Raw genomic sequence first — 9,669 nt, forward strand, 5'->3', positions numbered from 1 at the left:
TTTTAAAAAATATTTAAAGTATTTAAAATAATTTAACAGAATTTAAAATGTTTAAAATAAAAATTCCTCATCCATTTGAAACTAGAAAAAGTCCTTCCTTTGAAAAATAAAAATGAAAAATGCTATCACTTAGATAAATAGATGTATAGAATAATTTTACATACACATACATATTTATGTCTAATAGTAACCATGGTGGGGGGGGGGATAGGAAAGGAAGAAAAATAAGAAATTTACATTATAACTTTATTATATATTTAAAAGGAATAGCAAGTTGTACATAATAGATTCATAGTTTCATGTGCAATAATCTTTTCTTTCCTACCATGTTATGGAAATGCTTGTTTTAAATAAAAAAAAAGCAATACTACCTCAGGACTTTAGTCTGTAGAGATACTATTCTTAGCCAAACTAATTTTTAATTAGATGATTAGAAAGAATGATTAAGTAGAAAGAAAAAAATAATGTGAACATTTTTGGATTAGTTTTGCTCAGTATAGAATTACTCAGGCAGAGAAGGCTATCTACACTCATTGAAGTCTGGGAGTAAGAGCAGCTTCCTATAACCATTTTTCTAAATTCACTAGGTGAATCTGGGCAGAAACTTGGCAAAACCAATTTAAAGACTCACCCTCTGCTCTCATAACAACTGAAATTATTTGGAAAAAAGGTTGTCAAAACTAGACTCATCTCCACCCCCCTCAAAGAAAGGGTAAGGAAGCTGTGGAGGAAGAAGTAAATGATCCCAATTCGGGTTCGTGTTAGTAAAATCAGAACAATTTTAAAAATTTATTAATTAGGGTTTTATTGACATTTCCAAGTAAGACAAAATAAAGTGAAAAAGAAACATTTTTTTTAAACTAGGGCATCCTGGCTTTATTTAGACATCTGCTGCTGTCTGATAACAGATAATGGGAGGGAGTATTTCACAAATGTATAAATTGCCTGCCATGTATTTCTCAGCACCCCTTTATTGTTCTATATTGTGCTCCTCTGCCCCCCTATAAGGACACTACAGCAAAGTTTCTTCTAAGAAGATAAATGATTTTACAAGTCTTTTTTGTTTATAGTGTAATTACATGCTTTTACTATTTTTAGTCTTTAGTAACAAACCTTACATGTATATAGTTTTATAATTACAAAAAACTTGCACAAATGTTAATCTCATTTGATCCTCAAAAGCATGCAAAATAAAGTCGGGTTTCTAGAACTCCAGATAAGACTGTAACTGGTGAATTTGTTCATTGTTTTCCACTTTTATAAATATAGCTTGTTTACTTATAACATAGGGAGTGCTGAACAAATTAAGGGGAATTTAAAATTAAGCAGCAAATTCCTTTTTTTCTTTTTAGGAAAAAAATCAGTCATATATACAAAGTCAGGACACCCTGAAAAGCAAAAAGAAAGAAATAAGGTGAGCAATTATTGCTGGTTTCTTTTTTTTCTCTTTTTAAAAATTTTTAGTTTACATCATCCATTTCCACAAGATTTTGAGTTACAAATTTTCTCCCCAGTTTTCCCTACCCACCACCCCAAAGCAGCATTCCCACTGAATATCCCCTCCCCCAATCTGCTATCTCCCATATTTTCCCCCATTCCCCCTTCAACTTTCCAGTAGGGCATGATGGATCTCTATGCCCCAGTGCCTGTATATCTAATTTCCCAGTTACATGTAAAATAATAATAATAATATTCATATATATTTTTAAACATTTGATTTTAAATCTTTGGATTCCAGATTCTTTCTCTTCCTCCCTCATCACCCACCCTCACTGGGAAGATAAGCAATTCAATATAGGTTGTATGTGTGTAGCTATGCAAAACATTTCCATAGTGGATATATTGTGAAAGACTGACTATATTTCCCTCCATCCTATCCCACCCCCCCCACTTGTTCTATTCTCTACTTTGATCCTGTCCCTTTTCAAAAGTGGGTGCTTCCAACTTCCCCCCCCCCCAGCCTGCCCTCCCTTCCTTTATCTCCCTTCTCTTCCCCTTCTCCCCTTCTCCTGTAGGGTGAGATACCCTATTTAGTGTTTCTGTGATTCCCCCCCAAGACAAATTCAATGAAAATAAAGTTGACTCATTCCATTTTGCCTTCCTATTTTACCCCTCCATTGTAACCATTTTCCCTTGCCTCTTCTATATGAGATAATTTACCCCATTCTGTCTCTCCCCATCTCCTCTCATTATATTACTCTCTCACCTCTTAATTTCACCTTTTAAGTATCTATTAAGTACCTATATCTTCCTATTCAATTGGTCCTGTGCCCTCTGTATATGTATACCTGTACACATATATACACACTCACATATGTATTAATATGTCCATATACCCTCCTATATAGACATATATATACACACATACACACACAAACACACACACACACACATATATATACACACACATTTCTATTCCCTTCAACTATTCTCATACTGAGAAAAGTTTCATAGGTTATAATTATCACTTTTCCATGTAGGAATATAAGTAGTTCAACTTTGATAAGTTCCTTATGATTTCTTTTCCCTGTTTACCTTCTCAAGCTTCTCTTGCTGATGAATGTATCTGAATGGTCAAATTTTCTATTCATCTCTGGTTTTTTCATCAAGAATGCTTGAAAATCCTCTATTCCACTGAATGACCATATTTTCCCCTGGAACATGATACTCAGTTTTGCTGGGTAGGTGATTCTTGGTTTTAATCCCAGCTCCTTTGACCTCTGGAATATCATATTCCAAGCCCTTCGATCCCTCAGTGCAGAAGCTGCCAAGTTCTGAGTTATCCTGATTGTGTTTCTACAATATTCAAATTGTTTCTTCCTGGCTGTTTGTAATATTTTCTCCTTGATCTGGGAACTCTGGAACCTGGTTATAATATTCCTAGGAGTTTTCTTTTTGGGATCTTTTTCAGGAGGTGATCAGTGGACTCTTTCAACCTCTCTTTTGCCCTCTGGTTCTAAAACATCAGGGAAATTTTCCTTGAGAATTTCTTGGAGGATGATTTCTAGGTTCTTTTTTTGATCATGGCTTTCATGTAGTCCAATAATTTTTAAATTATCTCTCCTGGATCCATTTTCCAGGTCAATGGTTTTTCCAATGAGATATTTCACATTACCTTCTATTCTTTTATTTGTTTGGATCTGTTTAATAGTATCTTGAGTTCTCATAAAGTCACTAGCTTCCATTTGCTCCAATCTAATTCTGAAGGAATGATTCTCTTCAGTGAGCTTTTGAAATTCTTTTTCCATCTGGCAAATTCAGCTTTTTAAGGCATTCTTCTTCTCATTGGCTTTTTGAGCCTCTTTTGCCATTTGAGATAGTCTATTTTTAAAGGTGTTATTTTCTTCAGTCAGGTTTTTGGTTCTCATTTTATAATTTTCTTGCATCATTCTCATTTCTCTTCCCAATTTTTCCTCTGCTTCTCTTATTTGATTTTCAAAATACTTTTTAAGCTCCTCTATAGCCTGTAAGCAGCTGATATTTTTTTGGAAGCTTTTGGTGCAGGAGTTCTGACTTCAGTGTCTTCCTCCTGTTCCATGCTTTGATCCTTTTTGTCCCCAAAATAGGAGTGTAAAGTTGGATTACTGTGCTTGCCTTGCTTCCCTTGTTTGCTCATATTGCCACTCAATTACTTGATTTTTGAGCCTTTTGCCACAGTAGAACTCTGCTACCAGAAAAGCAAGGTTTATCCCAAATGCTGGGGTTTTCTCAACTGCTGGAGGTATTAGTTGGGTGCTGTCTCTGAAGCCTCCACATGCTCTGGCAGACTGCTCATGAGCCCCAGGACCTCCACCCTAGACTGCAATCCAGATCCAAGCAGGTTAAAGCAAGAGCTATTAGTGATTACCCCTCAGACTGGTCTGTTGGTCCCCCTACAATCTGCAGACCAGGAGCTCTGAAGCAGCATGGCTGCACCTCAGCCTCTTCTTGCCCCACCTTTGACTCTAGATGGTCTAAAAATGACTCTAGACAAATTTTCCACTTGGAATTCTCAGGTCCCAAAGTCTACACTGCACTGACCTCTTACTTTGTCCTTCACATCTATGGGTTGATATTTCTGGAAACCACCACAGCTGCTGGGGATCTGAATTCCCTCCAACCAGCAGGCGGTCAGGCTGCCCGGAGGTTAAAACCTCCAAATCTAACGAGACTGGGCTAGGCTCCCAGAGTGCTTAGCTGACCACTTGCTGCCAGCCTGCTGGGCTGTCCTTATTGGGAGGTTAGCTTCTCTGTGTCATTTTGTGGGTTCTGTAACTCCAAAATTTGTCTAGAGTCACTTTTTTACATGAATTGGAGGAGGTGGGAGCTGGAGCTGCTCGGTAGAGTAGTCATAGATGACTTTTGGGGGCCACAGCAACTCAGGAAAATGGTCTACTATGACATAGAAGAGTTGAAATCTGCATTGATGACATAACCATACTAGTAAGATCATAGATTCTTGAATATTGAAGTATGCTGATGATGAGGTGTAGGCTCTGGGAACCCCCCCCCCCCTTGAACTCTGATTAAATCATCCCATTTGATGAGTCATTTGCATGAGACCATAAGCCTTACATTGTGGCCGTCCCAGACCTCAGACCTTTGTTAACCTCTGTGACTAGCCTAGCCCTCCATTGTCCATCTACTTCCCACCCTTGAGCCTATCAAAATATCAATCCATCCTTGAACTGTCCTAACCCATCATTGTCTGCAGTCTCCAGGTAGCCTCCAGCAACTTCCCACCCTTAATCACTCATTTACTTCATTAACTACTTCTGATGATGCTCCCCAAACTCTTCCTCTAGACTACCCCTAGATTCTTCCCACAACCTTCTGTATTGAAGACCCCATCTCATACCTTGTGGTGTGAGAACAACACAGAATTTTCTAGCACAGACTTACCGTGTCCAATACAAGCGAACTTTTAATAAACTTTGCTTTTCTTTGGCTGAGAGAAGACTTGAGTCCAATTCATTGGGCAGGGCCGGGCATGTTGTTATTTTGGGGTCTCCAGAGCAACCTTAACCCTCTTTATGGGTAACCTCTTCACTGATATTGTATCCCCAAAGTCTCTCAAATTGTGGCATAAGGCAAAAAGATCTATACCTACACATCAATTAATTAACAGACATGATTAAGATTTTTAAAGTGTAAACACATTTTCTACATCCAGTGATCCCTTTATCAGGTAAGAACTACTTTTAATTGGTTCAAGAAAGGATTAGCATGATTATCTAACTAAAGAAGCTAACCATACCCTTGGGAGCTTTGAAAAACAGAAGACATTTTAGCAATTATTCTGTGATGTGGTGGACCAATCCAATAATGGGAGATTTCAGCCAAATTCCTGAGAGGGCCTTTTTTGTTGAGCAAAAGAAAGAGTTTCTCTCCCTTTCTCTCTGATCTCTCCTTCCCTTCCTCCCATTTGCCATGTTATCTTAGAAACTGAACCAAGAGCAGAAAATGCATCCAGAAGACACACCAAGGGTAAGCACACAGAAAGGTAGCTACCAGTGGAAGGCATTAGTATCTTCAAGGAGCATGATCCCTTGCACCTTGCACCTTGCAAGATTGACAGCTATGGCCTCAAAAAAAAAAGATGTCCAATATTAGGATTTTTAAGGTTACCCTTCCTTCACACACTTTTTTTTTTCTAAACCATTGTACAGTCTTAGTCTACTCTTCCCATGGACACTCTCTATTTGTGGAAGAGTATACCTCAGGAATTGGCAAAGTGTTTTAAATCAACTATTCTTACTATCCTGGCTTAGTAAACACCTTTGTAAAACTCTGGCTGATTGTCAGTGGAGAGCAAATTGGCTGGGGATCGTAAAAGCCAGTACAAGAAATCTCAATTCCTAAGAGTTACTCCTAGAAAATGGAGATCATAAGCTGCTGCTCTGTGTGTGTTCCAGACCCTTAACATTAGGGCAAGTTTGGGAAGTGGCCTTGGAAGGGGTGCTATCCTGGTAAAGTTTAATTTTGTGCTTGAACAGTTTTATGGACTAAAGTGAACCAGTTTAGGGACAGGAATACCAGAGGAGAGGAGGCAAAAGTCCAGGACCCAAGGACATATTGATGGAGAAATGTCAGTCATCAGTTGTAACCTATGAATATTTTTCGTTGTGTTAAATAAAGCCTGTTCCACATTTGTTATCTTGTTAGGCTAAACAGCTGAATGGGAATTGAGTGCCTTTTTCATGTTTCATATATATTTAACAAATTCATTCTAATTGTTCTTGTCCACACGTTACATCAGAGACCAGTCAAATATACCATTCATTTGGTAGCACTGTCCAACTCAATTCAGTAAAAGTTAATTAAGCACCTACTATGTGCTAGATGCCATGCCATATTGAAGCTAAAAAAATTTTTAAAAAGATGACTTTCCTTAAATAGTTTACACTCTCTTAGGGGAAATTACATTTACAAGTAAAAGTAAATGCAAAGTAATAAGAACAAGTTTGAGAGGGATAAATGTTGAAGCCAGAAAAATCTCAAAAATAATGACAGCTAAATAAATATTGTAATGTCTTGGGATTTAAACAGGGAGCTACTGTTGTTTAAGGGAATGAACCGTTTCAAACACTAAAGACAGAGTTTGGATCATTTAAGTAACAAAACTAAAGCTATCAAACTTTGTCTATCCTTAGTAAATACTGGGTTAACTTTTTGCTAGCATCACTCTTAAAGAGTCAACATAATTTCCCCTCTTGTGAACCTCACTTCCCAGGGGACATACAATCCTTCAAGTTTGGATTAAGATTTTGTGAGCCCCTTCCGTCCTCCTTCCCCACCCTACCCCCACTTGGGGAGAGATTTCAAGGTCACCTGGAGAATTAACCTCCTTCCCCTGATCCTACACAGTCCATAGAACTTAGAGCATTAATGAAGGTCAATATCAGAATTTATGTCTCTACATTGTATCTCTGTCCCTTGATACTCTTTAGTTCTGGATTCTTTTACTTTCAGGAGCTCCTCTCCTTCGTTCTCGTCAACAAGCAAGAACTGAAGAGTATGAAGAGAGGTCTGTGAGTCTAACCAGTTTCACTCTGTCATATCTCTCAGCTCTCATTTTCCTCACACTCTTAGTCAAAGCCTCCAAGTGTATGACTTAGACAAAAGAACTTTCCATGGATCAACTACCTCAGTGGAGTAGTAAGGCAAAGGATTCACACTTCGTCAAGGAGGTAATCTCCCCAGGAGATAATATCAATACCAGAACAAAGTCCCAATTAGATCAACAAAAACTGAGCATAATGTTTATGTATACCCATGTTGAACCAACCCCATTGCATATACATGAGACCCATAGACACACTAACACACAGACACACACACACCCCACTAGCAGACAACTCCAAAAAATTAGTACCATCAAGCAAATTATCTGATTAAAGAGTATTGAAGATGAAGGCATGGTTGGGAGGTAATATGATGTCATGGTAATAGCATTGAACTTAGAGTACTGAACTTGGGGTCACATGACCTGAGTTTGGGTCCCAGCTCTTCCACTTACTGCCTGTATGATTTTATGCAAGTCACCTCCACTCTCAGGCTCAATGTTTCCTCACAGAGTGGCTTACGTGATCTCTAGGGTCCAGTTCAGATTTAGAATTATGATTTCTATCACCCTGTAAGAGGAGAGAACCAGAGGATCCTCAGCATGTCTTCTTAGCACCTCTTCCTTGTATTTCTACCACGGTGCTTTTGAGCTCTGCAAAGTTACCTTAAATCAGAGGCACCTGAAAGCCTCTTTAACCATAGAAATTTCATATGTACAATTGAAAGTTTCTTGTTGTTGTTGAGTTGTTTTTTGGTCACGTCCGACTCTTTGTGACTCCATTTGTAGTTTTCTTGGCAACGATGCTGGAATGGTTTGCCAATTCCTTTTTCAGCTAATTTTATAGACAAGGAATTGAGACCAACAAGGTTAAGTGACTTGCTGGGGGTTACACAGCTAGGAAGTGTTTGAGACCAGAACTGAACTCATGAAGAAGAGTCTTCCTGACTCAAGGTCCAGCACTCTATTCACTGCTCTATGTTGAGAGTAATTCACCACTGTTCAAACTCTTCCCAGAGAGGCCCACTTATTCTTGTCAGAGTCCTCTCTCCTCTACCCCAAAGACTGACAAGTGGTTTTAGGTTTTGGTTTTCCTTCCATTGATCATAGGCTGAAACTTAATTTAATCCTAATGCCTAAGAGCTGTCAGTTAGGAAAATAATACTACTAATAAAAATAAGAGTAGTAATGTTGATGTATATGACATTTATGCTTTTAAAAGCATTTTCATTTACATGATCTCATTCCATCCTCATAACAAATTCCTGGTGGCCACTGGCCAATGCTAAAGAATCTATCAAGTCAATAGTTTCCTAAGGAACATTAATTAATCAAGCTGGACCAGAATAGGCTTTTAATATGATGAAATGCAACAATTTCCACAGCAGGGCTAGAAAAATATATTTCATTTGAGCCAATAGTTAGATACTGTTTGATGATTATATTATTGAGAAAGTGTTACCCATGACCTTGTATATTCTGTTGTGTCACTTGTAAAGAGAGACAGCATGGAGTAGTGGATAGTAGGCCAAATTTTGTCTCTGATGTCTTCTTTAAAATTTTTAAATTATTTTTTGTTTTTTGGAGGGCAATTGGGGTTAAGTGACTTGCCCAAGGTCACACGGCTATTTTTTGTGTTAAGTGTCTGAGGCCGGATCTGAACCCAGGTCCTCCTAAATCCAGGGCTGGTGCTCTATTCACTGCATCACCTAACTACCCCTATCTGATGTCCCTTTTATCTTGAAACTTCCCTCCTATATGCCAACCTACTTTTATCATTGGTGGATTTTTTCTAGGAGTGTCTTTTGGGGATGGGCCCAGGATGGTCCTGCTTTACCCCCTTCCTGGCTGTACTTCTGACTCTCCAGACATTGTCCCCATATCCCTGGGTAGGTGCTCTCCCTAAATCCCATTTTTTTCATATTCCTTTTATATATTGTCTTTCCCCATTTGAATGTTGGTCCCATGAGGGCAGGGACTGACTGTCTTTCCATTTGTTTTTGTAGTCCCAGTATTTAGGATTGTGCCTAGTACACAGTGTTGTTCATATGTTGTACTCAAGGAAGATCAATGACATAACAATTTAGGGGTCAAGATACATTGTGTTTGACTGTGGTTAGTCCATTAGCTTGGAAGACACATAGGTATACCTGTATATACCTCTGTATACCTCAGGTTTAAGTTAATCCCCCTTTAGATGAATTTGCAATTGAAGAAAAAAGGTTTTGAATGCCATTAGGTTCCTTTCATGTGGCAGTCTGGTTCTGATTCTATCCTAGCAGAGATTTATAAGGGGATCCACTGCTCATACAGAAGCTGAAAGAAACCTTTCAGCTTATACGGCAAGAGGAGGTTATTCCCCAGGATGCCTCCATTGTCTCTCTCTAGAAAGGAAAAGGAAAAAAAGTTTTCTTGTGACAAACACAGGGCCATCTCTTAGTACATAGTAAATGCTTAAGAAAAGCCCATGTTGCCCGATGCTTACTGGCTGTGTGACCATGGCAAGATGGTGAATCTCTCAGTGCAAGCAAGTCACTCTCTGAGACTCCAAGTTTTGGATATTTCCATAACCTGAATTGACAAAACCTTCTTTTTAAGTCCCAGGTGCCATATTTTAGGAAGGACAT

The 9,669-nt window shown here is 38.6% G+C and overlaps 1 long non-coding RNA gene across 1 annotated transcript; it reads right to left on the reverse strand.

Moving 5' to 3' along the window:
- Positions 1–849: 849 nt before the first annotated feature.
- On the reverse strand, positions 850–4,372 carry LOC138152675 (uncharacterized). The gene is made up of 2 exons (XR_011166167.1): positions 2,536–4,372; positions 850–1,388 (listed from the first exon to the last, which is right to left on the reverse strand). It is a non-coding gene; the product is annotated as an uncharacterized lncRNA (long non-coding RNA).
- Positions 4,373–9,669: the final 5,297 nt, after the last annotated feature.

The sequence above is a fragment of the Petaurus breviceps genome, unplaced genomic scaffold (assembly GCF_028583685.1).
Source record: "Petaurus breviceps papuanus isolate PSGF00001 unplaced genomic scaffold, PetGlider_PUasm1.0 151, whole genome shotgun sequence".
Classification (NCBI taxonomy): Eukaryota; Metazoa; Chordata; class Mammalia; order Diprotodontia; family Petauridae; genus Petaurus; species Petaurus breviceps.